We start from the raw sequence: 16,793 nt of genomic DNA, 5'->3' as shown, positions 1-16,793 counted from the left end.
TGGATAATGAAAATGTGGTATATACATGCAATAGAGTATTATCCCACCCGGAAAAAGAAGAAAACCTTGCAATGTGTGACAACATAAATGAACATTGAGGACCTTATGCTAAGTGAATTAAACCTGTCACAGAACAACAAACACCATATGACTCCATGCATACGAACTGTCTAAAAGGGTCAAACTCAAGCAAAGAATAGCATGGTGGTTGCCAGGGCCCGGGGGAGGGGGAAACGGAGAGCTGCTGATCAATAGGTATAAACTTTCAGTCATGCAAGATGAATAAGTCCTAAAGATCTGCTGTACAACACAGTGTCTATACACGACTATACTGAATGTATCCTGGAAAGAAATCTTGCAAGGTGGTAGAGCTTATACTCAGTGTTCTTACCACAGTAAAATTTAAACAAAGAAGAAGGTGTCCGCCTTTTATTTCTTCTTTCCCATTAGGGGGTTCAGGATACATCTCCCTAAACATTTTTTTTTCTTGGAAACATATTATTTATTATTATTTTTGCGGTACGCGGGCCTCTCACTGTTGTGGCCTCTCCCGTTGCGGAGCACAGGCTCCCGACGCGCAGGCTCAGCGGCCATGGCTCAAGGGCCCAGCCGCTCCGCGGCATGTGGGATCTTCCCGGACCGGGGCACGAATCCGCGTCCCCTGCATCGGCAGGCGGACTCTCAACCACTGCGCCACCAGGGAAGTCCGGAAACATATTATGTGATACAAGTTGAGCCAAGTGTCAAAGTTTTTAAATCAAGGTTGTTTGGCTCCTGTTCTCACTCATCCATTCTCCTCATTTCCTTCTTTTTGGGTGAGATTCCTTTTATATACACATATTACAGTCCCATCATGGTAGACGCCTAGGACTCTCCCAGCTACCAAATTCATCCAGAGGTTGGATTAGCCCTGGGGGTCCTGGGCAGGTCACTTACCTTTTCTGAGCTCATCTTCCTTAACTTCACCCTCATCACCTGTAAAATGAAGCAGATAATTTCTTCCCTATAGACTACTCATACTAAAGGCAAAAATATGTTTGAGACTATCTGGCGGGTGCTCAATAACATATTATTTTCCTTTCTCTCAGTTTCCAAATCCTGGATGAACCCAATTGCAGAATTTCAAACCTGATCTTGTTTGAAACACCTGTTCCTCCTTGCCTGCTCGCCAGTCATTATTGGGTAAGCTCGATGTCTTTCCAACGCTAACACTCTGGATCAGTTCCCATTGTACTAAACTAATTTCTGCTGAAATTATATGATGATAAGTTGTGTTTCAAATAAGTGGTTCGTCAGCTTGGTCATCATTTGGCTGTATAGAGGTCTGCAACGCTGGCCTCTATTGTACGGAAGCATAGCCCCCGATTGGGGTCCATCCAACCCAGAAGGCTGTCTCTGATGGACACAGGGAGATTTACAGCCTTGTACTGTCTTGAACCTACAATGCCTAACTCTTTCATTATAATACTGAGGATAAGTAATATTGAGCACTTAGGCATAGTGCTAAGCCTATGCATTTTACACGCATAATCTCTTTTACCCCTTGTGTTCGTTTTCTATTGCTATGTAACAAATTACCACACACTTAGTGGCTTAAAACAACAAGCATGCATTCTCTCCCATCTCCCATGGACTAGGATTCCAGGCATGAGTCAGCTGGTTCCCCTACTCAGGGTTTCTTCTCAAGGCTGCGCTCAAGGTATTGGGCCATGCTGCCTTCCTATTTGGAGGCTTGACTGGGGAAGAGCTCACTTCCTATTTCCCTGAGGTCATTTGGAGGAAGTCATTTTCTTGTAGTTGTAGGATTGATGTCCCTGTTTCCTTGCTACCTGTCAGCCAGGGACTTCTTTAAGGTCCAAGAACCTGTTCTCTAATCTCTATCACGGTCCCTTCCTGTCATAAAAGAGCAACTTAATTCTCCAAGATGAGCAAGAGACTCTCTAGCTCCAGTTGGCTGGACCTGTTGGACCACATACATTTTATTTTTTTAAATAAATAGTACAATTTTAGATTGGTTCCTTTTTTATGTATTAGATGGTGCCTTATATAACATAACACAGTCACAGGGGTGACAATCCCATCCCCTTTGCCATGTTCTGTTACATAGAAGCAAGTCACAGCTTCCTCCTCACTCAAGGAAAGAGATTCTGCAAGGGCGTGGATGCCAGGAGGTGGGAATCACGGGGTCATCTTGGAATTCTGTTCGCCGTACTCTTCATCACTACTCTCTACGGTGGGTATTTTTATGACACTCATTGTACACAGCAGGCACTGAGGCTTAAATACCTGCCAAGGTTGCTCAACCATCTCAAGCCCAAGCAGTAGCCTAAGAACAGTGTCTAGGAATTCCAGGGTGTTTCCACACCTGCCTGTGGGTAGAAAGTTAAAGGATGGAGAGCCTTGATTTTAACTCTGTAACTCGGGACCTCTTTTGTGTAAACAACGTTTGCACGGTATCTTAGCCACGTGTATAGCCACAGTATCTTCGCACAGTATCTCAGCCAATGTTTGCACGGTATCTTAGCTACAGCCCATGTATCCTGGCCTTTATTTCAACTTTGTAAGGACTGGCACTTAATCCGATCAAAGTTTGGAAGCTTATTTCTCAACTAAAGCAAACGCCAAGAAGTCAAATAAAACAGCAAAGGTTTTAAACTTTTTCTTCAGTTTCTAAAATGAAAAACCATATGGAAAGGAAAAAGTAGTTCATCTGGGATTTAAAACACTTGAGGGTAGTGGTTTTATATTAAACTGTAACCGGACTGAAAAAAAAAAAAAAAAAAGAAGGCAAAGGATTTGCTTAAGGCCACAGAGAACTAGTAAGGGCCAGAGCCAGTGCTGACAGCAGATGGAGCAGACACAGCTTGCTTGCTTGCTTTTTTTCTTTTTTAATTTTATTGGAGTAGAGTTGATTTACAATGTTGTGTTAGTTTCTGCTGTACAGCAAAGTGAATCCGTTATACATGTACATATATCCAGTCTTTTTTAGATTCTTTTCCCATATAGGTCACTACAGAGTATTGAGTTGAGTGAGTTCCCTGTACTATACAGTAGGTCCTGATTAGTTATCTATTTTATATATAGCAGTATGTATATGTCAGTCCCAATCTCCCAATTTATCCCCCCTTCCCCCCTTGGTAACCATAAGCTTGCTTTCTTAATTCATTCATTCTTTCTTTCTTTCTTTCTCCCTTTATTTTATCTTCTTACCTTGAATCCATTGCCCTTTCCATCCATTTGGCAACAAAACCTCATTTTCCTTTGGATAACACCTCTTCTCTCCTCTCCGTCACTGTGATTCAGGTTGAGCTGGTCCTTCCTAGGGATCTATAGAAATGACCAAACAATTTAGGCTTGACCAATCAGAGAAATGCAACTTCATGACCACAGTGATGGTTGAAAGTAGGCATATAACCCAAGTTAAGTCAATAAGAGTTCGTGAGAATCTGCCCTAAAGCTTTTTCTGGAATTATTAAGGAAGGCAGGCTATCTTTCTGATAAGGTCGTTAAAGAGCTGGGATGGGAGTCAGGAGCTGCTGGGGACCATCCCCCATCATATGCAGAGAGTCATCTTGAGAATAAAGCCAATACAGAGAAAAGAATGTAGAGAGAGACTCCTGGTGTCGCTGAGCACCTCGATTGAGCCATGCCTGAAGTTAGTGCAACTCCTAGAATTTGAAGACAATACATTTTTAAGCCGATACATTTTTGTTCCACTCCTTAACCTAATTTGAGATGCTTTCTAACATGATCAACTAAATGAATCCTAACTGAGACAATCTCCTGACTTTTATTTTAGGGCTCTATCCCTTGCATTTGTGATTTAAAAACTCACTGACAGTTAAAGACTTCAGAGCCCCACTCTCTTCTGTAATAATGTTAGAGCTTTCCATCCTAGCTCCGTAGTCATCTTAGTCACCCTTTTCTCTGTAGCCTGAATGTAATAGGACTTTCTTGACATCAGTTGAAAAGGTATCAAGTCACTGAGCTATTCCAGTGGGTTGGAAAGATGCTTGGGTGAATTAAACTTTTTCTCCTAAAATTGACCAATGTTTACCAGACCCTTTGGCCTCAAAGGGAGCCGAACTATGGGGCAGGTGTCTTCCAGAAGTAAAGTGCATATAATTACTGAATTCTTCTCTGAGTCTCAGTTGCCAGCTACACGTCCCTCATTTTTCACAAGTACAGAAGATGGATTATTTTCCTTAAGCATGTTACCTGCATCTGGCATGAGTAACTTCAGTTCTGTCTCTTTTCCAGAATGGTTATATCTGTAAAATTGGAGTGATGGGTCAGGATTCTAAGGCACGAAGCCAGAGAAGGTGGCGACTCCCCTCACAAATCACTGTGAAAGAACAAAGGCTTAGAAACAATGACTTGGCTTAGGTTTTTATTGTTTTATTGATCAAAATTGTATTGGGACTTGATGATCCAATTCCAGCCTTTAAGAGCTGCCATCAAGCACCATTATCTGAGAAACGAGAGCGTAAGCTTTATGCTTGCAGGTAATAAAATGATTATATGATATCGGCACATGGTACTGGGAGAAAAATGGGCCTGGGTTCAAATTTCGCTTATGCTAATCTCCAGCTGATGCTCCTAAGGGATTAATTTATGGAAGCCCTCATGAAAGGAGAGAATACTTATTTCATAAGTTATTTGGTCAAACCTGTAAAGTAAGAACAGGGTTTCAAACTTGAGTTACCCTGACTTTAACGAATAAGCCCATAACTATTTCTAGTTTGTAAGACTATTGCCTTGCATTAAAAACAGCCGGACTCTTACAATTCCAGGTAAGATGGGGTAAGTACACAGTACCCTGCCTCTCTGGCTGGATAGAGTGACAAAGCCTAGGCATAATGTAGGGATCAGGTTTTGAGAACTCTGAAAAGTAAAAAATGGCAGGCAGATGGGAGGATAGACTATAATAGGAAGTACCACCAAATCATCTGTAGGTTTAGCACGTTTTTCCTCTGGAATCCCCTAGCGTGTGCTCAAAGTAGCCCCCAAACCAGGATGTGAGCATCAGTGAAGACAGAGAGAGCTCCAGGAGAAGTCCTTTAAGTCGAGCTCTAGGGACAGGAAAGGGGGGATCTGGGCAGCAGCAGCAACAGAGAGCTTAAAGCTCTTGAGAAGGAAATTTCCTTTCTGATTGAAGAAGCTGTGGTCCCAAGAAAGTTAAAAGAAAAACTTGCTCTTTTCCCCTCTATCCTCATACTACCATACATGGGAGTGTTCAGCAGAGTGAGGGAAATAAAGCCCAGCTTCTGGATGGAGGAGCAAACTGGGGGGAACCAAGAAATCAAGACGTATTGGGAAGATCACAGAGGGATAGAAGCTCAGGAAAACATCTCCATAATGTTGTTTGAACTACTGGGCTCAGTTGTGAGCTGCACATGTGTGGATCCGGTTCTTTCCAGTGAAATAGACCACTGGCTAAATCCCAGACTGACTAATGGGTGGCTCACGCAAGAGTCAAATCCAAGTAACACTGCAAAGGCTTTAAAAGCGGAGGTTACACTGAAACAACAACCAAGAAAAGGGCAGTAGGAACTTGTAGCCTCAACCCAACAAGCTCAGTTGTTCATTAAAACAAAATTATCAACATCCTCAATAAGATTTAAACAACGTTCAGTCTTGTAAAATAATATGAGGATACAATCCAAAATTACTCAGTTATGAAGAATCAAGAAAAACTCAACTTACATGGGAAAAGACAGTCCAACAGGTGACACAGATGTTAGGATTATCTGAAAAAGACATTAAGGCATCTATGACAAACAGTGCTTTTTTAGGCACACATTCTTGAAATGAATGAAACTATTAAAAGTTGCAGCAAAGAAACAGAAGGTATAAATAAGAACCAAATGGAAATTTTGGAACTGAAAAAATATAATAACAAAAATAAACAAGCTCACTGAAAGGATGCAATAGCAGAATGAAAATTAACAAAGGACAGAGTCGGATAGATTAGTAGAAATTATCCAATCCAAACAACAGAGAGATAAGAGTTTAAAAAACCGAACACAGTCTCAGAGACAATACATTCATGCCATGAAGAACAGAAGAAAGAGTATGGAGTGGGAAAAGATATTTCAAGTAATAATTGACAAAAAAGTCGCCCACACCCACATAAATGTACCGAAGCTTGGTGAACCTCAAAAAAGATAAACCCGAAAACTTCTTAGCCAGACAGATATCATAGTCAAACTTCAGAAAATTAAAGACAAAGGAAAATCTTCAATGCAGCCATTGGAGGAAAATGTGTATTATTTATAAGGGAAAAACTTAAATGTCTATGAATTTATCATCAGAAACAGTGGAGGTCAAAAGAAAGTAGAATAACATTTTTAATGTGCAAAAAAAGGACTGTCAAACTCAGAATTTGATATACAAAGAAAATATCCTACAAGAATGAAAGTAAAATAAAGACATTCTTCTACGAAGGAAAAGTAAGAGAATTTGTTGCAGCAGATCTTCTCTAAAAGAATTGCTAAAGGTAACTTTGGGCTAAAGGAAATTACAGCAGAAAGAAATTTGGAATATTGGTAAAGAAGGAAGAACAACAGAAACGGTGAATCGGTAAATACAATACACTACTCTTCTCCTCTTGAGTTCTTTAAAATAGATTTTTTTTAATTCAAAAGAAGTGAATTCATTTAATGTTACCTGTATAAAATCTTAGCTTAATTGCAGAAAAAGGTTAGATGTTTAGAAATGCCTATAGTTATTATAAATATTCAAAGATTTCCAAGCAGCAAGGAAGATACCAACCATGTGGTGGATCTCACCAATAGTTCACACTCTTTTATTTCTGTTTTGACCCACCAAATGGGTTTTGTCCAACCCCAAGCCATGGGTATGCCCATAAAATAGATTCATTGAAAACAAATATAATAACATTGTCTAGTGGGATTTTTGATGTATGTAAATGTAATATATAAGACAATAATACCAACATAAGGAGGAAGGGTGAAAGGCCTGTATGGCAGTAATATTTCTAAATTTCACTTGAAGTGGTAAAAACTGAATCTAAATGAACTGTGAAAAGTTAGCATTTTTAAAGAAATCACTACAAAAAAAATTATACAAGCAATATGGTCAAAATCACAATTTATAAAGTGGGGAGAGGTAATATGGGGTAGAGGATTAAGAGGTACAAACTATTATGTATAAAATAAGCTACGAGGATATATTATACTACACAGGGAATATAGCCAATATTTTATAATAAATATAAATGGAGTATAACCTTTAAAATTGTGAATCACTATATTGTACACCTGTAACTTATATAATATTGTACATCAACTCTACTTCAATTTAAAAAAATTTTTTTTAATTAATTTATTTATTTATTTTTGGCTGTGTTAGGTCTTCGTTTCTGTGCAAGGGCTTTCTCTAGTTGCGGCAAGCGGGAGCCACTCTTCATCGCGGTGCGTGGGCCTCTCACTATCGCGGCCTCTCTTGTAGGGAGCACAGGCTCCAGACGCACAGGCTCAGTAGTTGTGGCTCACGGGCCTAGTTGCTCCGTGGCATATGGGATCTTCCCAGACCAGGGCTCGAACCTGTGTCCACTGCATTGGCAGGCAGATTCTCAACCACTGCGCCACCAGGGAAGCCCCTACTTCAATTTTTTAAAAACACAATTTATAAACTAAAATGGGATGCTAAGAGAGGTTCAAAGGAAGCCTCAAGGAAAAGTAGAAAATATCTGGAACCAAATGAAAATAAAATACAACATATAACAACTTGTGGGGTAGAAACAGAGTAGTGCTTACAGGGAAATTTATAACATTAAATGCCTACATTAAAGAAGGAAAAAGTCCTCAAATCAACATTCTGAGCCTCCACTTTAAGAAATCTGAAAATAATGAGCGAGCTATCTCCAGGCAAAGAGCACAGTGTTACTATATTTGCTTCCAACAAGGAAATGATTAAGGGTAGCAATCAATGAACTTGAGAACAGAAAAGGAGTAAGGAAACAATGAAACCAGAAGATGCTGTTCTTTGAAAAAAATCACTGCATTTGAAAAATCTCCAACAAGACTGGAAAATAAAAATATGAAAAGACACAAATTACCAATGTTAGCACTGAGGGGCTAACACTACAGACCCTGCAGCTATTAAAAGGCTAAGATTGGAACCCTACAAACAACTCTATACATGTAAATTTGAGCACTTAGATGAAACAAACCAATCCCTTAAAAAGTACAACCTATCAGACTCACCAAGATAAGATAGATAACCTGAATGGACATAGGTGCCATAGGGAAAAGAAAAAAAAGAAAGAATAAGAAAAGCCTTCCAAAAAATAATCTCTTGACCCAAATCTAAAATTTATGTGAAAAGTCAAAAGACCTTGAATAGCCAAAAAAATTTGAAAACAAAGAATAAAATTAGAGGAACCATATCACCCAGTTTTAAGACTTACTATAAGAAAGTACAATAATCAACACAGTATGAAATTGGCAAACGGATGGGCATACATAGATCAATGGGAGAGAATAAAGAGTTCAGAAATAGACCAACATAAATGTGTCCAATTGAATTTTGGAAAGGTGAAAAAGAGACTCAGTGGAAAAAGATACTCTTCCAACAAATGGTATTGGAAAAATCGGACATGCATGTGCAAAAAAAAAGATCCTTGACCTGCACGTCACATCTTATACAAAAATTAACTTAAAGTAAATTATAGATCTAGGTGTAAAATGCAAAACTATAAAGATTTTAGAGGAAAATATAGAGGAAGGTATTCATATTCTGGGGTTAGACAAAGAATTAATAGACATGATGCTAAAAGTTCACACCATAAAAGACAAGTTGATAAACTGAACCTCGTCAAAATTTAAAACTTTTGTCCTGTGAAAGATGCTGTTAAGAGAATGAAAATACAAACTTACAGACAGGGTGAAAGCTTGCCAATCATGTAATCAAGAAAGGACCTGTAATTGGCACAAAAACAGAAATATAGATCAATGGAACAGGATAGAAAGCCCAGAGATAAACCCACGCACATATGGTCACCTTATCTTTGGTAAAGGAGGCAAGAATATACAATGGAGAAAAGATAGCCTCTTCAATAAGTGGTGCTGGGAAAACTGGACAGCTACATGTAAAAGAATGAAATTAGAACACTCCCTAACAACATACACAAAAATAAACTCAAAATGTATTAAAGACCCAAATGTAAGGCCAGACATTATAAAACTCTTAGAGGAAATCATAGGCAGAACACTCTGTGACATAAATCACAGCAAGATCCTTTTTAACCCACCTCCTAGAGAAATGGAAATAAAAACAAAAATAAACAAATGGGACCTAATGAAACTTAAAAGCTTTTGTACAACAAAGGAAACCATAAACAAGCTGAAAAGACAACCCACAGAATGGGAGAAAATATTTGCAAATGAAGCAACTGACAAAGGATTAATCTCCAAAATTTACAAGCAGCTCACACAGCTCAATATCAAAAAAAGAAACAACCCAATCCAAAAATGGGCAGAAGACGTAAGGAGACATTTCTCCAAAGAAGACATACAGATTGCCAAGAAACACATGAAAGAACGCTCAACATCACTAATCATTAGAGAAATGCAAATCAAAACTACAATGAGAGGGGCTTCCCTGGTGGCGCAGTGGTTGAGAGTCCGCCTGCCGATGCAGGGGACGCGGGTTCGTGACCCGGTCCGGGAAGATCCCACATGCCGCGGAGCGGCTGGGCCCGTGAGCCATGGCCGCTGAGCCTGCGTGTCCGGAGCCTGTGCTCTGCAACGGGAGAGGCCACAACAGTGAGAGGCCCGCGTACCACAAAAAAAAAAAAAAAAAAACTACAATGAGGTATCACCTCACACCGGTCAGAATGGCCATCATCAAAAAATCTACAAACAGGGCTTCCCTGGTGGCGCAGCGGTTGAGAGTCTGCCTGCTAATGCAGGGGACACGGGTTCGAGCCCTGGTCTGGGAAGATCCCACGTGCCGCGGAGCAACTAGGCCCGTGAGCCACAACTACTGAGCCTGCACGTCTGGAGCCTGTGCTCTGCAACGGGAGAGGCTACGATAGTGAGAGGCCCGTGCACCGCGATGAAGAGTGGTCCCCACTTGCCACAACTAGAGAAAGCCCTCGCACAGAAACGAAGACCCAACACAGCCAAAAATAAATAAATAAACAAATGTGGGGTTTAAAGAAAAAAGAATATTTAAAAAAAAAAAAAAAAAAAAAAAAAATCTACAAACAATAAATGCTGGAGAGGGTGTGGAGAAAAGGGAACCCTCTTGCACTGTTGGTGGGAATGTAAATTGATGCAGGCACTATGGAGAACAGTATGGAGGTTCCTTAAAAAACTAAAAATAGAACTACCATACGACCCAGCAATCCCACTACTGGGCATATACCCTGAGAAAACCATAATTCAAAAAGAGTCATGTACCACAGTGTTCATTGCAGCTCTTCAGGACATGGAAGCAACCTAAGTGCCCATTGACAGATGAATGGATAAAGAAGATGTGGCACGTATATACAATGGAATATTACTCAGCCATAAAAAGAAATGAAATTGACTTGTTTGTAGTGAGGTGGATGGACGTAGAGTCTGTCATACAGAGTGAAGTAAGTCAGAAAGAGAAAAACAACAAATACAGTATGCTAACACATATATGTGGAATCTAAAAAAAATGATCATGAAGAACCTAGGGGCAAGATGGGAATAAAGACTCAGACCTAGTGGAGAATGGACTTGAGGACACGGGGAGGGGGAAGGGTAAGCTGGGACAAAGTGAGAGAGTGGCATGGACATATATACACTACCAAATGTAAAATAGATAGCTAGTGGGAAGCAGCCGCATAGCGCAGGGAGATCAGCTTGGTGCTTTGTGACCACCTAGAGGGATGGGATAGGGAGGGTAAGAGGGAGGGAGACACAAGAAGGAAGAGATATGGGGATATATTTATATGTATAGCTGATTCACTTTGTTATAAAGCAGAAACTAACACACCGTTGTAAAGCAATTATACTCCAAAAAGATGTTAAAAAAAAAAAGAAAGGACCTGTATCCAGAATATATAAAGAACTCACAAACTCAACTGTCAAAAACCAATCCAGTTACAAAATGGGCAAAAGATTTGAACAGATACTTTACTGAAAAGGGTAGATGGAAGGCAAATAAGTGCGTGAAAAGATATTTAACGCTATTAGCCATTAGGGAAATTCAACTTAAAACCATGATGAGATACTACTAAACACCTACTCAGATGGCTAAAGTAGATAATACTGCCAATATCAAACACTGGATTCGCACAAACTGATTAGAACTCTCATACTTTGCTAATGCAAATGGAAATTATTTTGGCAAACAGGGTGGTAGATCTTCATGAACTTAAATGCATACTTACCATATGACCCAGAGTTCCCACTCCTGGACACTTATCCTAGAGAAATGAAGACTTATATTCACACAAAACCCTGTTCATGAATATTTAGGTGGAGCTCTTTTCATAATGGCCAAAACCTAAACAACGCAAATGTTATTCAATGAATGAACAGATAAACTGGATGGTACATCCACTCATACTGGGATACTACTCAGCAACAAAAAGAAGTGAATTACATGCAACGGGCCAGTTTCAGAATGTAACATACTGTATGATTCTATTTATATGACATTCTCCAAAAGACAAAGCTACAGGGATGGAGAACAGATGAGTGGTTGCCAGGATTAGGGGGTAGGAAGAGGGCGGGGTATGAAAGCATGAACGAATTTGGGGCAGGTGATAGATCTGTTATGTATATTGATCATTATGAGCTGAATGCTTGTGTGTCCCCCCCGCCCCGCACCAAATCCATATGTTGAAGTCCTAACCCCCAACGTGATGGTATTTGGAGGCGAATTTAATTTTAAAAATGTGTAAATTTAAAGAGCAATTGACTATATCACCTGTCATGGAGAAGGGTAGAAATGATGAGAATTCTGCTTCTGGAAATACCTAAACAAGCGAAAAATATAGTATGACCAATAGCAAACATTTACTGAACACGTTCTTAGCAAGAACTGCAATGTTACACCATTTTATCTAATTTAATCTTCCTAACAACACTAAGATATTGGTCCCCTTGTTATCCCCATTTCGCAGATAAGAGAAACTGAGGCCCACATTAGATGGCTTGCCCAAATCCCTGGCTAGCTAGGAAGTGGAGCAGTTGGTATTTGAACTGAGGTCTCACAGACTCTAGGGACTGGGCTTTGTGCCAACCACATTCTACTCCTTCTAGGGCTCCAGTATTCTGCTTTTCTCCTTTTAAAATCCTGCATGTAAACTAGGGATGGTCTTGCCACTAATAAACATCATCTCTGCTTTGTGATAAGTGCTTGTCTCACCACTGACATCTGGTCCATGAGAAGTGCAAACTCTGGCTGAGGAAGTTCTCCTATATTGATTTCCCTTGTTTTCTTTCTTTAATGCTGCTGTTAAGTTCATTTTAACAATGTAATCCATCATGAGACGGCCAAACCTGAGTTTTATTGATGCAACAATTAATTAGTTGGCTGTCCAGTCCTGCGAAGTTTATTCTGGATGAATGGCTGGCCTCGCAGGGAGAACCATGATACAAATCCAGCAGACGAGCTGAATATACCGCTGACTTGATCACTCTTGAGGTGTTGTCAGGGGCAGGTCCCCCGCCTTGCATCTGGGCTGGCTGGTGGCTGACACTACACCAAGGGCCGTTGAGGGTACCACCTTCATCAGCAACAAAGCTGGGGGCTGGTTATTCCTGGTCTTTTCCAAGCTGGGTTGTTGGGCCGCGTTAGAAAAAGATCTGTGACCTCGTAAGCTTAGGATTTACCCTCATACTGGAGTAAGTCTGTGCTGTGTAGTGGACAAGAGAGAGAGGGTCACACTGCTTGGGATTCAATGGTTGACCCTTACTAGCTGGGACAGTGGACCAGTCGTCCTTTTTAATAGCTTTGTTAAGATTTAATTTATGTACCGTACAATTCATCCATTATAAGTCTACAATTCAGTGATATTCAGTATATTTACAGAATTGTGCAACCATAACCACGCTCTAATTTTAGAATATTCCCATCACCCCAAAAGGAGCCTCACACCCATTTGCAATCATTCCCAATCTCCCACTCCATCACCCTCATCCCTTAGGCAACTAGCTAATCTACTTTTTGTCTCAAAAAATTTGCCTTTTCTGAAAAATTAATATAAATGGAATTAAACAATAGAATGTCTTTTGTGCCAAACTTCTTTCACCTAACAAAATGTTTTGAGGTTCATCCATGTTGTAGCATGTGTCAGTACTTTATTCCTTTTAATGGTTGAATAATACCCCATTGTACAGATAGACCATGTTCTGTTTATCTCTTCATCCATTGTTAGACATTTGGGCTGTTCCCACTTTTTGGTTAGTAGGAATAATGTTGCTATGAATATTCATGTACAAGTTTTTGTATAAATATATTTTCAATTCACCTAGGAGTGAAATTGCTGGGTCATATGGTAATGCTGTATTTCATATTTTGAGAAACCGTCACGTTATTTTTCAAAGTGGTTGCATCATTTTACATCCTTACCAGTAATGTGTGAGGATTCCAATTTTTCCACATCCTCTCCAACACTCCTTACTGCCTATCTTTTTTATTTCAGCCATCCTTATGGGCGTGAGATGATATCTCATTGTGGTTTTGATTTGCATTTCCCTGATGGCTAATGATGTTGAGCATCTTTTCATGTGCTTATTGGCCACCTGTATATCATCTTTGGAGAAACGTCTATTTAAATATTTTGCCAATTTTTAAATCAGGTTATCTTCTTATTATTGATTTGTAAGAGTTCTTTATATATTCTGGGTACAAGTTCCTATAGACCATCCATTTAACACCTCAGCCTGTTTTCTCTCCAGGCTATATATCAGCGTTTAATTCCAGGAAATATATACTTCTGTTTTCATCTTGCCTGTACTTTTTCTCTTGTTTTATACTCCTTCCCCATCAGAGAAGGGATTTGATGTGATGCACTCACTACCTCAAGAGGGCAAAACCCCAGACACAACAGACCTGGAGCAGAATCAGCTTTCCTCAGAATCAGACCTACCAGTGCTCACTTTCAAAAGACAGATTTCTCCTCCTCTACTTCCCATTCTTTGAAATATTTTCCTTGTCCCCTCTCTTCCCCCCAGAACACTCTAAATTTGGAATCAAAAAGCCAGATTCTCAAGCCCTCTGAGAAGGCATCAAGGTACCTCAGAAAGAGACAAACTTAGAGTTTCACTGCTCTGCATTCAAATCTCAGCCGTGTCACCATCCAGCTGTGTGTCCCCAGGCAAATTGCTTAACCTCTCTGAGCCCAACTTTCTTCAAATATCAAAGAGAAAATAAAATTTAAGTTAGTGCTGAAATGAATAAGAGCCTAAAAAAAAATGATTGGGGAATTAAATGATCACCTCAAGTGTGTACTAAAAGTTTAATAAAAGAATTTCCTCTGCTCTGGGCTCATTTATTCTCATAGTAATTCAGTGAAGTGGGTGTTATTATGCCCATTTTATAGGCAGCAGAAGAGAGGCTCAGAGAGGTGAACTCACTTGCCCTGTGTAACACAGCCTGGGAGAGACAGAACCAGGATACAAACCCAAACATGACTCTCTCCAGACCCTCTGTTCTTCTTAATGAATTGCAGAGGGACCCCACTCTAAGCTATCACCCCATTAGAGTTATTTAGAGAAAAATGAATGAAATCAGTCAAGAGCATCCCTGCAGGGGTCGTCTGTGATGTGTTCACTTTGTGTGGCTGATTTAGTCTTATTGAGCAAAGGCACTGTGCTAGGTAGGATACAGAATCAGAAGTAGCTTCTGCTTTAAAGCCATTGAACAAATAAACGCAAAGTGATTATTTCATTACACTCTGTGCTAATCGAAGTGCCTGCATTCCAGCTCCACAGTTCACACCTTGGATTCTTTGAGCATCAGTTTCTCCATCTGTATCCTGGGTAGGTTAATTCCTACCTCACCAGTCTCTGGTGAAGTCTAGGGATATTTCTAGCATGAGAAGGTCCTGCTCTGAAGCTGGCATCCAATTAAGGACTACAGGGGTGATCGTCCCGAACTCCAATTTTCCAGTCATCGGCTTGCAAATATTCTGAGCTTGGCTCTGGGTCGTCTTGAGGCTGAGGCAGCTCCCTCTCCTCTAAGCTGCGGCGGTCCAGCTGTTCACGGAACGCGCCCAGTGTGACTTCATTAGGAGAAAAAGCAGCCCTGACCAGCACGCGCTGAGGATACCGCACCTCCGCGAAGAGGTGCAGAGAAAGCGCGGTGTACATGATTAGGGTTTCAAGGAAGTCTCAGAGTAACAGACATCACTGGACTTGGTATTGCTACTGCAGAGAAGGGAAGATCTGAAACCATCCGGGGAGACTTCCGTTAATTATATTTTAAGGTTCTTTCTGAATAAAGCAGGGCAATTGCTCTTAACGGTGTATTTAGTAATAGGCCAGAGCTTGCCTGACATGGGGCGGGGGAGGGAGCGACATAATGAATGCAGTGACAGATCCTTTGCTCTGTCTCTGCTCTGTCTTTGCTTGCAAATGGGAATTTTGTTTGACCTCCAACATTTGGTTCTTCGGGGGAAATTACGCTAGTGCGTGAAAAGGTGGAAAATCTGTAGATGAAAAATATTCGTGTGTTGCAGAACAGGTACAAGCCCAAACTCTGTAACATGGCATCCGAAGACCTTTACAGTGTGGCCAATGGATTTCTTTCCTGTAGTTATTAGCAGGGAGCTGGAGCTTGGTTGCTTGGGTTCCAATCCCCACTCTTCCTCTTAGTCGCTGTATGATCTTAGGCAAGGGACTGAAGCTCTCAGAGCCTCGTTTTCCTTGCCTGAGAAATGGGGATAAATGTACCACCTCACGGGGCTAGGAGGAGGAGGAAATGAGAGTGGTCAGCAGAAGGTCAGCATACAGCAGGGTTTGGGAGGAGAGCTGTCTTGTGCACTCACTGCAGGAGGCTTGGAAGCATCCCTGACCTGCATCCCCTCGATGCCAGTAGCACCCCACCCCCACTGCAGTTGTGATAACCCAAAGTAGCTCTAGGTATCACCAAATGTTCCAGGCACACAGTAAGGGCCCAATTAGGGTTATCCTTCATCTCCCACACCTGCCTGTAAAACCCTCCTCCTAAATCCAATGACCTGACATTCCCACACCGAAATGTGCTTTCTGACAGTCCTCCAGGCACTTGTTCACGCCCTCCCTTCTGCCTCAAACTCCCCTTTACGTCTTCTTTTCTGAATCCTCCTGTGTCACCTCCTCCAGGAAGCCTTCCTGTTTCCCTTCTCCCCACTCCAAAGGTTGGGGTGCTCCCTCCCTGGGCCCACAGAGCGCCAAGTGTTCCATTCACTCATTCATTCATTCCTCTGTTTGTTTATTCAAAAAATACTGTGCCTGGCACACAGGGGGCACCCAAAGAAGCACTGATTACACAGGATTCTCACAGCCAGGTTGTGCCTCCCTCTCACACAGGACTGTGATCCTCCGAGGTCAGAACTGCTGGCGCACAGCGGAGGCCAGTGCAGGGAGTGGGGAAGGGGGAGTGATGGCCTGGGGTCCTTCCCAGTAGGACTAAGAGACCAGCAAACCCCGGGTTCACGCCGTCTCCCTCCTGCCTCATTTGCTTCCCCAGCACACAGCCCAAGAAGCAGAAGGAGTTGCGTCAGCCCCAGTAAATAAGACCCACTTTTTAAAAACATCATTAGAAACTCATTTACCACAAGCCACCAAAGCCGCGTGAGG

Source organism: Phocoena sinus, chromosome 15 (assembly GCF_008692025.1).
Source record: "Phocoena sinus isolate mPhoSin1 chromosome 15, mPhoSin1.pri, whole genome shotgun sequence".
Lineage (NCBI taxonomy): Eukaryota > Metazoa > Chordata > Mammalia > Artiodactyla > Phocoenidae > Phocoena > Phocoena sinus.
This window is presented reverse-complemented; position numbering follows the sequence as displayed.